General features: G+C 30.8%; 1 pseudogene across 1 annotated transcript in view; it reads left to right on the forward strand.

Annotated features, from left to right (window-relative positions):
- LOC143253935 (phosphorylase b kinase gamma catalytic chain, skeletal muscle/heart isoform-like) overlaps nucleotides 1-16,211 on the forward strand; it is a 28,800-nt pseudogene extending 12,589 nt beyond the window's left edge. The window contains exons 5-14 of the transcript XR_013029896.1: nucleotides 3,697-3,762; nucleotides 4,397-4,469; nucleotides 6,131-6,221; nucleotides 6,425-6,515; nucleotides 7,243-7,276; nucleotides 8,459-8,577; nucleotides 9,233-9,313; nucleotides 10,640-10,681; nucleotides 11,314-11,430; nucleotides 11,674-16,211. The product of XR_013029896.1 is annotated as a phosphorylase b kinase gamma catalytic chain, skeletal muscle/heart isoform-like (transcript). The remainder of the gene's footprint in view (nucleotides 1-3,696; nucleotides 3,763-4,396; nucleotides 4,470-6,130; nucleotides 6,222-6,424; nucleotides 6,516-7,242; nucleotides 7,277-8,458; nucleotides 8,578-9,232; nucleotides 9,314-10,639; nucleotides 10,682-11,313; nucleotides 11,431-11,673) is intronic.

Below are 16,211 nucleotides of genomic sequence, written 5' to 3' on the forward strand. Positions count from 1 at the left end.
GTTATCATGAAACACTATTATATTCTCAAAACAGTTGGTTATTATGAAACACTATTGTATTCTTAAGACAGCTAGTTATTATGAAACACTATTGTATTCTCAAGACAGCTGGTTATCATGAAACACTATTTTATTCTCAAGACAGCTGGTTATCATGAAACACTATTATATTCTCAAAACAGTTGGTTATTATGAAACACTATTGTATTCTTAAGACAGCTAGTTATCATGAAACACTATTGTATTCTCAAGACAGCTGGTTATCATGAAACACTATTATATTCTCAAAACAGTTGGTTATTATGAAACACTATTGTATTCTTAAGACAGCTAGTTATTATGAAACACTATTGTATTCTCAAGACAGCTAGTTATCATGAAACACTATTATATTCTCAAAACAGTTGGTTATTATGAAACACTATTGTATTCTTAAGACAGCTAGTTATTATGAAACACTATTGTATTCTCAAGACAGCTGGTTATCATGAAACACTATTTTATTCTCAAGACAGCTGGTTATCATGAAACACTATTATATTCTCAAAACAGTTGGTTATTATGAAACACTATTGTATTCTCAAGACAGCTAGTTATTATGAAACTATTGTATTCTCAAGACAGCTGGTTATCATGAAACACTATTTTATTCTCAAAACAGTTGGTTATCATGAAACACTATTATATTCTCAAAACAGTTGGTTATTATGAAACACTATTGTATTCTTAAGACAGCTAGTTATTATGAAACACTATTGTATTCTCAAGACAGCTGGTTATCATGAAACACTATTTTATTCTCAAGACAGCTGGTTATCATGAAACACTATTTTATTCTCAAGACAGCTGGTTATTATGAAACACTATTGTATTCTCAAGACAGCTAGTTATCATGAAACACTATTATATTCTCAAAACAGTTGGTTATTATGAAACACTATTGTATTCTCAAGACAGCTATTTATTATGAAACACTATTGTATTCTCAAGACAGCTGGTTATCATGAAACACTATTGTATTCTCAAGACAGCTGGTTATCATGAAACACTATTATATTCTCAAAACAGTTGGTTATGATGAAACACTATTATATTCTCAAAACAGTTGGTTATTATGAAACACTATTGTATTCTCAAAACAGCTAGTTATTATGAAACACTATTGTATTCTCAAGACAGCTGGTTATCATGAAACACTATTATATTCTCAAGACAGCTGGTTATCATGAAACACTATTGTATTCTCAAGACAGCTGGTTATCATGAAACACTAATGTATTCTCAAGACAGCTGGTTATCATGAAACACTATTGTATTCTCAAGACAGCTGGTTATCATGAAACACTATTGTATTCTCAAGACAGCTGGTTATTATGAAACACTATTGTATTCTCAAGACAGCTGGTTATCATGAAACACTATTTTATTCTCAAGACAGCTGGTTATCATGAAACACTATTATATTCTCAAAACAGTTGGTTATTATGAAACACTATTGTATTCTCAAGACAGCTAGTTATTATGAAACTATTGTATTCTCAAGACAGCTGGTTATCATGAAACACTATTTTATTCTCAAAACAGTTGGTTATCATGAAACACTATTATATTCTCAAAACAGTTGGTTATTATGAAACACTATTGTATTCTTAAGACAGCTAGTTATTATGAAACACTATTGTATTCTCAAGACAGCTGGTTATCATGAAACACTATTTTATTCTCAAGACAGCTGGTTATCATGAAACACTATTTTATTCTCAAGACAGCTGGTTATTATGAAACACTATTGTATTCTCAAGACAGCTAGTTATTATGAAACACTATTGTATTCTCAAGACAGCTGGTTATCATGAAACACTATTTTATTCTCAAGACAGCTGGTTATCATGAAACACTATTATATTCTCAAAACAGTTGGTTATTATGAAACACTATTGTATTCTCAAGACAGCTAGTTATTATGAAACTATTGTATTCTCAAGACAGCTGGTTATCATGAAACACTATTTTATTCTCAAAACAGTTGGTTATCATGAAACACTATTATATTCTCAAAACAGTTGGTTATTATGAAACACTATTGTATTCTTAAGACAGCTAGTTATTATGAAACACTATTGTATTCTCAAGACAGCTGGTTATCATGAAACACTATTTTATTCTCAAGACAGCTGGTTATCATGAAACACTATTTTATTCTCAAGACAGCTGGTTATTATGAAACACTATTGTATTCTCAAGACAGCTAGTTATCATGAAACACTATTATATTCTCAAAACAGTTGGTTATTATGAAACACTATTGTATTCTCAAGACAGCTATTTATTATGAAACACTATTGTATTCTCAAGACAGCTGGTTATCATGAAACACTATTGTATTCTCAAGACAGCTGGTTATCATGAAACACTATTATATTCTCAAAACAGTTGGTTATTATGAAACACTATTATATTCTCAAAACAGTTGGTTATTATGAAACACTATTGTATTCTCAAAACAGCTAGTTATTATGAAACACTATTGTATTCTCAAGACAGCTGGTTATCATGAAACACTATTATATTCTCAAGACAGCTGGTTATCATGAAACACTATTGTATTCTCAAGACAGCTGGTTATCATGAAACACTAATGTATTCTCAAGACAGCTGGTTATCATGAAACACTATTGTATTCTCAAGACAGCTGGTTATCATGAAACACTATTATATTCTCAAAACAGTTGGTTATTATGAAACACTATTATATTCTCAAAACAGTTGGTTATTATGAAACACTATTGTATTCTCAAAACAGCTAGTTATTATGAAACACTATTGTATTCTCAAGACAGCTGGTTATCATGAAACACTATTATATTCTCAAGACAGCTGGTTATCATGAAACACTATTGTATTCTCAAGACAGCTGGTTATCATGAAACACTAATGTATTCTCAAGACAGCTGGTTATCATGAAACACTATTGTATTCTCAAGACAGCTGGTTATTATGAAACACTTACTATCAGACAAGAAAACTTGTGATTATACTTTATTAGCTCAAGGTAGATTTTAAAATGATTTATAAGATGGAACTTGAAGTTTTGTAAGAAATATTAAAACATGGTAACGTTAAGAACATTTTTATTTACTAACTTTCTGGTTATTTTCTAAGTCTGTAATCTGTGAAAAATAAAAAAAAAACTATATTTATCAGTATAGAAACATTGTAAGCTTTTACATCAAATTTGTTGATTAAGATGGAAATTTTAAAAAAGGAACTTGTTGAAAATGATTTATGTTTACATTTTACGGTACAGGCCGGAAGAAACTGTGGAATGCAGAGCACTCCAGTCTAGCAGAACTTTTGTAGTGTGTGCTAAGTTTCAGGACATGTTATAAAAATTGTTATAGTGGTTTTTGTGATAACATTTCATGGTTTTTTATGTTTTTTTTCAAAACAGTTTTGTGTTACATAAAACTCCTGGTGATAGTTTTGTGAAAGAATTAGTTTCACCTATTTCCAGTTTATCTAATTCTTACACAAATATTTAAGTCAATAATATATTTCTAGGAGGTTAGTCATTAAATTTAACTCAAATTTTGAAGGTTTGTTGTAATATGTTTATACTTCTGTAGCATACAAATTCATACACTACAAACACAATAAGTAGGCCTAGTGATTTTTATCTCTTGTATTTCCCTAAAGGTGTAAAAATGGAGAACTGTTTGATTATCTGACGAACGTGGTGGCACTTTCAGAAAAAAAGACAAAGTAAGTTAATCTTTAATTGAAATTTTGAATGTAATTCTGATGTGTATCTTCACTCACAGGATAGTGTGTCGAGTGAGAAAAGTTTCTTTTCAATGTTTAAGAGGGCAGTAGAAGATCAAGGAATGTATTGTGTGAGGGCAGGCAGGTATTTATTGGAAATCTGTTTTCAGTGTTCTGAATTTGTTACATTCTGAGTGTTCAAACATGATATTTATACAAGTGAATATGTGATGTTTTAGAGGAAGTCAGTGTTAGATGATAAGATCTTGGTAATTAGTTGAATTTGCAAATTAATTAATCACTGGGCTCACTAATCAGCTACAATCAACTAGTCGATTCTTCTCACATTAGATTTGAATAATTGTAATAACGTAAAGTAATAATTGGAAACACTGATATTAATTGGGTGATTATTTTACAGGACACTAATTGACATAATCAATGCTCCCAGGTAATCACCTAGCTTTGTATATGATGTAGCTATGTAAAAAAGACATTTTAGGACCTAACAAACAATCTTGGTTGAAAGGTACATTTATGCATGCAAAATGAAATTAATTCTGTTCCACAGAATTACTGCATGGGATATTTTTATGTACTGTGTCTATTTGTTCAATGTTTTCTGTATTTTCAGAGCTATTATGAAGCAGCTTTTAGAAGCAGTACATTATATACACTCTAAGAATATAGTTCATCGAGACCTCAAGGTACATATAAATAGTATATAATATGCTACAGATATATGTACAAAATGAGTTGTTCTTTTACAAGTTATTTACTTGATGCACATGTTCCTATAGCAATTTTCTGTTATGTTAGGAATATACATGTATGGAAATTTAATCTGGAATCCTTCTAAGTATCTTGTTGTAATATAGAAAATTGTAAAGGGTTTAGTAATTTGTACAATATCATATTATAACCAGTTTCTGAATACTATAATTAAAATGTAAAGAACTTATGTAAGTATATGCTACATATTTGAAACAGGTGTACCAGGAAAACTGAAGTAAAACTAAGTGACCTTTTGTTTATATATAATAATAATATTGAAGAAGAAACACAGAACTTACAAATTAATTGGACAGTACCATAAATGGTATTCCTTTTATATTTATTTCTTGATCCAAGATTCATGCCAGCTGTTAATCTTATCACTTGTTAGCCCATGTCAGTTTTGTACATTAGAAATGCTTGAAATGTACAATAGGTCTGTACCAATCTCCTCTCATTTGTGACCTTATTTTGGCACTGTGAGAAAATCTTCAGAATTAGAGATAATCAGTTTATTTATGTTTGAGCATTTTAAGTAGTTTCTTACAACATTGAACTTAACCTCAACATTCACAATGTGTGAGAGTGTGCATGCTAGAAATCGATGTTCTTATAGAAACTGAAGGTTTCTTTGGTTTAATAAAGAATTACTGAATTTAAATGGTTTATAAGATTTGAGAATAATTGTTCTTTCTTTTTGTTTTAAGAGATAGTATTTGTGATAGCAAGCGTTTGTAAAACAAAATATTTCTGTCTATCTGACTTAAATCAACCACTTAGAGTTACATAATACTATAGAAACACAATGATAGTCAAAGTTAATATGGAGTTACTGAAGATTCTGGACATGTAAGTTGGAGTAACTCAAAGTATGAGATGTATAAATAGTGTTACATTGGAGCTGAACAGAGCTGTAGAAGTATACTCACAGTGTTCAGTTGAAGCTACATAGGATGTTGGAAATTGCCAATGGTCTTAAATTAAATTAATGAAGACTGGAAACAGTGAAATTGTTAAGTTGAAAGGGTTATACAAGACTGGAAATGTTATGATATGGTTAAGGTGGTGTTATCCAAGATTGGAAATGCAGTGATAGTGTTAAGTTGGAGTTATCCAAGACTGGAAATGTTATGATATGGTTAAGGTGGTGTTATCCAAGATTGGAAATGTTATGATATGGTTAAGGTGGTGTTGTCCAAGATTGGAAATGCAGTGATAGTATTAAGTTGGTGTTATCTGAGACTGGAAATGCAGTGATAGTATTAAGTTGGTGTTGTCTGAGACTGGAAATGTAGTGATAAGTGTTAACTTGAGTTGTACAGGACTGTAGAAACATAGTGTTAAGTTGGAGCTTTATGAAATAACATGGAAATACAGCAGTAGTGTATATTTCACTCTTTCTACATTATTAGAAAACATACATCATCTACAATTAAACCTTAGTTTTTGGGTGAACAGAGTGATGTTAAACAATTAGTACAACTGAACACATATCTTTATTTTACACTGTTTGACCAATACATCAGAGTTTTATCTTTGGATTGTCTTTGTTGCTGTCTTTATACAATTTCTATTTCGTTTAATTTTGTATCAGCCAGAAAATATACTTCTCGATGACAACTTCAACATCAAGCTTACAGACTTCGGGTTTGCCAAGGAAGTAAATCCTCAGGAGGGTCAGTTTGGTAAGGTATACACATCTCTGAGTCATGCTAATGTTTTGTGTAATGCAATTTGTGTGGTAATTTCTTTAGTTTCCATATATCATCCACTACCCATCTTTATAGACCTGATTCTGAAATCAACATTATTCATTGATTGTTTGATTTCTTCGAATTGCTTTTGGATCCGAGTCAGTAAGTTGAGATAATAAACCTGTTACTTACAGAGCTGTGTGGAACACCAGGTTATCTGGCTCCCGAGCTGCTTAAAGCCTCGATGTATGAGAATGCAAAAGGATACAACAAAGAAGTAGACATGTAGGTTTTTTTTGTACCATTGTAAAACCAGATAGATAAACATATAGGAATGCAAATATTTGTTTTGTAATATTAAAACATTCCTATGCAATGTGTGTCAAATCATATTGTGATTTTTTTTCTTCTTTTTAATTATACTTTGGTATACAGTTTTGTTTCTAATTAACTTGTAATTAACAGGTGTTATATGTTTAAAATAAATGTCAGATAATATTGCAGTTTTTCTTTTTTAAATCTGCTTTAAGACTCGGTTTTGTTTCTAATTAACAAATGTTATACATTTAGAATAGCTGTATGTCAAATTGTACTATAACTTATCCTTTTTTAATTCTACTTTGGTACACAATGTTGTGTCTAATTAACTTGTAAGTAATGGTTCATCAGATATAATGTTTAATTATATTTAAATAATGTTTAAAATATTAAAAAAATTAAAATTGTATGTTCAGACAAGTGATAATTAATTTTTTTATGACTGTGGTATATAATCTTAATTTTTTTAAATTTTGTTTCTGGAGTGTAATATATAATTTATCGTAAAATGTCTTAGACTGTGGTATATAATTATGGTAATGTCTTTCTCTTGTTATGATATATGATCATGTTAATGTTTAGACCAGATTGTCACAGTTATATACCATAATGTTTTAGTCTACAGTTTTTAATCATGATAATGTTTTAGTTTATATATTTGTAATATAACCGTGTACTTGTTATGTTTTGACAGATGGGCGTGTGGTGTCATCATGTACACCCTGTAAGTATTGTGTTAGAGGTTATTTGTGTGTCTTAAACAGATTAACAAATACGATGTTCTGAAATGTATATTATGACATAAAAGTTTTTAGACAATGTCACCAGGTGCAAGGATAGTAACATGTTTTGTTAGTTATGAATTTGTTGTTGGCATCTAGTATTATGTAATATATACTCATGTTAATTTAACTAGTGAAAGAAGCCTGAATAAAATATTATATGGTCCAGTCTTGTTAAACTAACAGCTCTTGCTGAGTTCTGTGTAAAACAACACAAGCTTTTAACAGGGATAACAGGATATTTCTAAAGCTTAGATCTTTCAACTCTCTTCGTATGAGTTGTGGGATCAAAACTCAGGGTCAAACGTGCTCACCTTTTCAGCTACATGAGTGTTATATTGTAATGGTCAGTATCTCTGTTTCTGACAAAGATTAGCCAAATAGTTAGCAGTGGATGTATACAGTCAGTTGCAAATTCTCTCTGATTGGAAACTCAAAATTGGCAATATTCATAGTAGATGTTCTATAAACAAAGAAAGTAATATTGATTAGATCCACCATAAACTTTGTGATGGCCAGAAAGTCACTTGAACTGAAATTGTATTCTCAAAACGACTGGTATGGGTAAAGTACAGAACAACATTTTGACCTTTGTAGGTCATATTCAGGTTAAAGTGCTCTGAATGTCAAAGTGAAGAAATTCAACCAAGCGCAGATAAACAGCTAGAGTAACTATGACTCTCTCAAGGTAGCCAAGTGCCTCATCATCTAATTAATGAAGAGCATGAATGGATTAATGAGATTTCCACTTCCCCTATCTACTATCTTGCAAAACCACACCCAAGGGAACGGGCTTGGAGAAATCAGTGGGTGAATATGACCAAAGAAGGTCAAAACGTTGTTCTGTACTTTATTTTGATTAAAGTTTTAATATCCATATCAGCTGTCATAAGCATGTTTTCATATAATTTCTACCATAAATTTGTGGTTACATATATATCTAGATAATGCAGTTTAATAATATAATATTTGTAGAATTTTGTTACTTGTCTTTGAAACTGGGCAGTTTTGTAAAGTGTGTAAAAGGAAATGATATGGTCTGTTTAGTGTTGTCTGAGTAACATAATTTTATTGTGATACTGTTGAAACTGTATATAGATAATTGTTTGTGAACTCTGAACCGTATAGATTAGTTGGTTTCCATTTTGGCACGAAAGCAAATGGTTATGTTGAGGAACATAATGGAAGGAAATTACGAATTCTGCAGTCCAGAATGGGATGATATAACAGAGCTCCCTAAAGATCTAGTAAGTGTAAACTGCTGTCTATTTCAGACACTAATGCACCATTATACGTCAATGCCTGATGTTCATTATATATTTTTAACATTGTTTAGGTTTAGATTAGTTCTGGATGATAAATTAAGGATTACAATTATTTATGCATTTGTAACTTTAAGTTGAAATATTTGTTATAATATTAATTCTTTTTACTCTACAAAATTTTATATCTTGTATATTATTTGCTTAATTGTGACAGAATTATTAAAATAATTTTTAAAAAGTGAACAGTTTTCTTTCAAACATTTTATCCCATCTTCAATTAATTTTTATAGTTAATGTCTCTCTTTAACATCCTCCAAATCCAGTTGTTTCGATTCATAAGACTTCATTCATTTTTTTCTTTCATCACCTAACATTTTCAAACATGGACTATTGTATGTTCCCCCACTCTGCATCTCACTTTTTAATCTACTCTTTCTTTCTTCCTGTCAGATTACTGCAAGATGAAATATGTATTCAAAATTATCACTGGTATGATTCTTCACAAAACTATTGGTCATGTAGGAGCTTAAATTATTTTATATAATTGTACATTAATTCTAATGAATAACATCTGGTTTGTATAGTGAACAGTACAAAAACAATGTGTTTAAAGGAAGGTTTGCTTTTCTTCTTACAGATAAGAAAGATGTTGACTGTAAGTCCTGAAAACAGATTAACAGCATCAGAAGCTTTAAAACATGAATTCTTCCAGATAGTAGTAAGTATAAATACATGTTGGACTTTACCAGAAATCTGGGTGCAGGTTGGCTCTTTGGTAGAGTTCTAAACTTCAGAGCTGGCAGAATCAGGTTTAATCCATGTGGTGCTACACTCTAAGTTGTGGATGCATTATAAGCATAATGGTCAATCACTTATCGTGAATGATGGGTGGGAGGAGCTGCTGACTGGCTACCTTCCCTCTGGCCAGGTGTTCAAAATTATGGACTGTAGCAGGTAGTCTTAATAGCTTTGACATAAATACACCAGAAGCGTAAGTGCCAGGACAATTTTAGTTTCATAATACATTCTATGGATAATTCGCTGGTTGACTAACGTGAGGAGAGGTTAAATAAAATGCTGCTGGCAAGCTTAGATAAGAAACAAAATATGGAAGTTCAGCTAAAGATGAAGAGGTTGTTTTCTTTAACATGTCACGTTACAACCACATCTGCTTTACACTGTAGGATCCAAACTTGTGAAAATTTGAAAAAACAGTTACAATTTTAATTTTGATAAAGTTATAATAACATTTACTTTAATTTTTAGAGCTTTGGATTTTACTGTAAGATTTTTGTAGCTTATATTTTATTATACATTCCTTTTTATAGATCATTGTTTATTATATATAATATATATATTACATGTACCAACTGAGGTATCAGTACCCTGGATGAAAGTTATGTAAATTCATGATACCCCAGCTAGTACATGAAAAGTTGTTTCATTTATATATAATTAAAAAAAAACCTATAAAAACAGCAAAAGACAAAATGTGAAACCATAAATTTGCATGTATCTACTCATGGATCCAAAAAACCTTCATGCCAAATTTGTCTCTGTTTCCCCTTAGACCCAATGAACCTCCGTCCCAATTTTGGTGAGGATCCATTCACACTCAATGAAGTATTTATGTGGGCATACAACAGACACAACTATTATAGTTTATCTTTGTGTGACATATTCATGACATCATATCTGCACCCTGAGAATGGAGAAAAATAAAGTTCTCCATGATATGAAATGGAAGCAAAACAGGAAAATTGTGACCACTATAGTAAATCCACATGCACACATGATAAAAAATTTTGCAAAGTTTGAGGTTGCACATCTCATAATAAAAGGTTTTTTTTCCAGTATCATGTAAGAAAGTTTTCCATTATAGTATGATATATTTATAGATTATCTTTTCTTATATCTATATTTTTATATATTATCTATTATTATACATATTTTTGATAGCTCATCATTTATTATATACAATTTTATAGCTTATAGTATATTATGTAAATTTTTATACATTGTTTTATTATGATTATTTGCATAGACAACTAAAGGAAGAACCTTTGATGCACGGAAAACATTTCAGGTGAGGTTTTAGTGTTTTATGTGCTCTAAAGTTGTGGCCTTTAAATATTCTGTCTGTAAGAAGTTGTGTTTTTGCTCCTTGTAGTAAACAAAACACTTAGGAGTATGTGGTGTATCTTATAGAAATAAAAGAATGGTTTTACACTGCATTTAAATATTATGATATTATTTTAAGAGGTTAATGTCTTTAGTTTGAAGTTTAGAAGATAGGAATTCTAGAGTATGTGACTGTTACTGTCTGAACTCCAGTTAACAGAACAGCATTCAGAGAATATCCTTGACATGTGGTATGAAACAAAAATGTTTATTCTTAATTTTCACTAAACAAAAATCCAACAATTTTTTTTTTTTTTTTAATATATATACAAGTCTGTGTACCTTTAATACAGTCAGTTTCTTATGAAACTTTCTGTCTGCACATGCATATATATGTATGTTCTGGAATGTCCTAGTGACTGAAATATAAAATTATTATTACCTATTCTAAAAAACAAAAAAGGGGGGGGTCTATCATCTCTGTTTCATCTTTCAAGGCAAATATTAATTTCCCAGCTGTTAAGACTTAAAAACTGATAACTGTTAAAAACGCAATCTGTTCCTGTGGTCAGTTGATTTTGACTGTTTTTTGTTTAGTTTGGAATGCTATGTGTACGAGCTATGGTTCGTCTCAAAAGACTGAAGTTTACTCCAGAACCGTTGTCTGTTGATGTAGCATGTAGCAACCCCTATAGGATTAAAACACTAAGAAAGGTAAGATTTACTCTTTTCTTCACGTTTTTTTTTTTAAAGAGCACAAAGATGTCCTCCTGACGTATGTGTGTGTGTGAATACGCTGTTTTACTTGTTAATGCACTGTTGTTTCCAAGTTTAATGTTATGTGATTCTTTTCAATAATATCTTGTCTGTATCTGTGTATCAGATTCTTTTCATAAAATTTTGACTCTATGTGTGTGTGTATCAGCTAACAGTACATTTTGTTTTCTGTTCTGTCAGGTTATTGATGGCTGTGCTTTCCGTGTGTACTGTCACTGGGTAAAGAGAGGTGAAGCCCAAAACCGTGCAGCACTTTTTGAAAACCGTCCAAAAACAGAACTTAAACAGATTTATACAAATGCATGGAAAATTTCCATGACATAATAAATGTCTCTAATCTAGGTATTCAAACTGCCAAGAAAAACTAACTTCTGAGTAGACCCCATGGACTCTCAGCAGATAGAAATTTTAATGTCCAAAGATTGAGATAGAGCAATATCAATAGAGCAATAGAGATATTTTGTAAATAGTTTTGTTGTTTACCAGCATTTTGAAACCTGTCCCTTGATATGAAAGTAAGGGGTCTACTGTAATGAGAAGTTTTCACCATATTAATTCATGAGCATAATAAAACCTGAGTATTGTATTTATTCACAAAGATTTAATTTCATGTTGTGTGTTATCTTTAACAAAAGTGATTATTTTCTAGACTTTTACAAAACCGTGTTGTTGTTGTTGTTTTTTTGGGGGGGAGGGGAGTGCTGAGATTGTTTTTGAAATTATTACAAGTTCAAAGAAAAATTTAAGAGAATTTTTTTTTTTAATTAATCACAAATTTGTTTTCAAAGGCTTAAATCAAGTTCAAAAGCAAGAAAAAACAACAAACAATTTTGTGGGTGTGCATCATGAAAGAAAAACCTAATAGTTGACTAGTTTCAAATAATTTATTTTTGTAACATTGTAACATTTTGTTACTGTTACCACAAATAGAGCTGACGATTTGACAGTTTTAACAAACATTTTTAAACAAGAAAGCGTTAATAAAACTTCTTTGAAACTCATTGAACAATCATATGCTTGGTCCTTTATGTATAGCCTTTGTAAACTACAGAATCTGTTTGCATAAAATCAGTCAGTTATTGAGGAGAATATTTTACTATCATTTACTTCCATAAGACTACTATTCTGGAATATCTGGTTGTTTTATACTTTGAACTTGAATATACCATTTCTAGGTTATTGTTTTTATTCCTGTAAAGAAAGTAATAGAGTTCAACCTTTACTGACTGAATATTTTCAAGTATATTGTGTATGATATATAGAGGTGAACAAGTTATTATTGATTCCAAGTCAGAGCAAGTTACCTACTTAGAGTAAGTCAACTTGGTAATGAGTACAGCTAATTAAATATACCTTTCTCACATTCTTACTTGTAAAGATGGGAATGCATTGCTTCATCAGTTTCATGTTGTTACTGTTTATGATAGTTTTAGCCATAAACCCAATAGCATCACAAAGTTTAACCAGCATAAGAGATTGAAATTAGTCCTGAGTACTTATATTAAGCCAACAATGCAAAACAATCTCTGTGATAAAAGTATAATAAAATAGATAAAAGTATAATAAAATAATTAAAACGAGTAAAATTATATATTTTACACATTCTGACCAACAGTGTTAGCAAAAGTAACAGTAGAGAAATAGAATATACCTTAGTTGAGCACTTATGTTAAGTGTATTGATAATTTATCTAGTGTTACTGTTAAACTGTGTAGACTTTGGATATTGGAAAATAAGCAATGTTGTTGTTTAGTTAGATAAAAAAATTAATTATATGTGTATCTAAGATTAATTAGCAGACCAACTCTGGCTTTTTTTTGCCTCCCCTAATTATTTGTTTCACTATTTTCTCATCCTTGCTTCATATAATTTTTATAGTATAATGTATACTTCATACTTTGTGGTTACACCTGATGTCTTGTAGATTGTTGTTTATTTTAGACTGTTAGTGTCTACAGAATCTTTTAGAATGATCTGTTTTATTTAATAATAGGTGTTATTAAGTTGAATATAGTTGTGTTCTATATGTGTTAGTAAACTGTCTGTAGAATTTCCATTAAGATGTGTGTAACATGTATGCAATTTTATTTTATAAATTTTGGTATTTAGGCTATAAAATGGTAGATGTGGCTCAAAATAAATTGATGGAGAACAATCAATTGATAAATAAATAGTCATGCCATACATAATCACCACATCTTAGATGTCACAAACCATCTGATGCGACCAAATATTGAAATATGTACGAGAAGAACTTAAAATCAAGTAAACTACTTTGGAAACTCTCTGAAAGTCCCACTTTTTATGAAACTGGTGATAGTTTAGTGAAACATCTGCTTGATGTACATCACAGAAGAGTTAGAAGTAATGTTTGGAAGTATTGGACTGTGGTTATTAAACTTACTCTTAAAATGTAGCCTTAACAACTTCAGTAAAAATTACGAGAAAGTAATTTCTTTCAAGATATGAAATACTTGTGTTTTCAACAACAGTTGCTTTCTTCTAAAAAGCATTGTGGAACATCATACTTTGTGTAGAACGGGCCCGGCATGGCCAAGCGTGTTAAGGTGTGCGACTCGTAATCTGAGGGTCGCAGGTTCGCATCCTGGTCGCGCCAAATATGCTCGCCCTTTCAGCCATGGGGGCATTATAATGTCATGGAAAATCCCACTATTCGTTAGTAAAAGAGTAGCCCAAGAGTTGGTGGTGGGTGGTGATGACTAGCTGCTTTCCCTCTAGTCTTACACTGCTAAATTAGGGACAACTAGAACAGATAGCCCTCGAGTAGCTTTGTGCAAAATTAAAAAAACAAACAAACTTTGTGTAGATGGGTAGGACATTGTAGACAATTATAAGTGTTCTATTTATTTATTTAAGAAACTTAAGTTTATATGACTATAATGGTACCAAGCTGATTTACATAACTATTTCCATATAAGTTGTATTTTGAAGAGTACATTTGTTTGTTTTTTCTCAACAATGCATTAGAACACAAAAGAACTTGGAGATTCCTATACTGATCTAGCAGTATCAGTAGTACCTTGTAAGTTGTGTTGTTGCTGCATTAAATGAATATGGACAAAGTGGGCCCGTTGAACTGACCCTATCATGTTATTTGTACTTGCAGCATGTCTGTGAATTGCTCACTCAGACTTTATGAAATTGTAATGCAAGGTGGTGATCATAAGAAGAATAAAAATCATTTAACCATCATACTGTTTCCATATTGCATTTGCACAGACTTTAGAACCTTCAAAATGTATACCTAGTTTTCTTAGTATCTTTGTATATTGTATCTGTAGCTATTCTCTTTTCCCACAAACTGTCAGTGTAGGGTAAAATAAATACTTAATTATTCTGACATCAAATGTGTAGTACTGTGTTCAATGGTACACTGTGAAAGGTCATGATGTGTATTTTGACCACAACTCATGCTCGTAAAGTTAAAAACGAATTCAGAAGTTCCGTATGTTGGTGTGGCAGTATTAAATGTTATATTAATCTCTTCCACAAATAGCCTGCTATTTTTTCTGAATTACGTATTATGAATACTAGAAAAACCATTCCTTTCTGGAAATGCGACATTTATATATTGTATGTGTGTGTATAGAAATATAAAACAGATCATAAAAACTCCAATAGATACCAGCACAAACAGCATTTTCAGTGCCATCTGGAGAACATTGAACAAATTTAGGCAAACAGTTAAAGGTATAGTGAGAAGTGGTTTGCCCAAATAAACTCAAGCCAAAGTTATTTTAAAACAAAAAGAACACCCAAGTTATCTGAGGCATATCACAGATGGGATTTAAAAAAAAACAAAAGACTTGAGAGCTATCATCCTTTGATATGGCCATATTAACAGAATCGTTCAAATTGTTATCTAAACTTTTACGGCTCAAGACTAGTTATGAAAGACTGGAAGGTGGATCATTTCATTTTACACTGAGAGAAAAGTTTCTACCACAAAAAAGTGTTTAATTGTATAAATTCAGTGTTGTTTCTAAAGTCTCGCTTGTGGCTTAGTGGTAACTTTATTAGTGGTATTATTTACATCTAAAAGTGTGATGTTATGAGTGACCACATTGTTACTAAGACTTGCATCTTTCTAAATGATTGACTTGTGTTGTCATGATAAAGTTATTTGTGCACCTTTAATAATTAATTGTATGATTTGTTGCTTTAGTTGATCCCAAAGTGTGTGGTTATATTGGTTTATTTGATACTGGTACATTTTATTTTAGTTATATAATTCCATTCTTTTTGTATGTAGTTATTTTATGCCCTCTATATTTTGTTGCACTGGGTCATCTGATCCAGTTACATTTTTGTTTGATTGAATTATTTGATCCAAGTAAGTTTTGTGGTATTAAGTTACAAGATCCAAGTCTGTTTTGTTGGTTTAAGCTGAAACAAGTTGAAATTCAAAAATGTTAAAACAAGTGTCTCTTCAGTGACATTTAACTCTAACTTTATAACAATACTTAAACTGTTGGATAGATCAAATTTTTCCATTAAAAGTTTGAATTCACTGTATTTTGAAAGTATGAGTGTAACCAAACTATTTGAAATATATTTTAATGATTGTGAAGAATTTATTGTAGTATTTAGACACAGACATATTTTGTATGTTATACTGTAGTTAGATATGAAAATCTGTAAAAATATATTTGAAGAAGTGATCTACTTGAGAAAGTTTTGAATAAATAATTACTGCA

This window comes from Tachypleus tridentatus, chromosome 6, assembly GCF_004210375.1.
Source record: "Tachypleus tridentatus isolate NWPU-2018 chromosome 6, ASM421037v1, whole genome shotgun sequence".
NCBI lineage: Eukaryota > Metazoa > Arthropoda > Merostomata > Xiphosura > Limulidae > Tachypleus > Tachypleus tridentatus.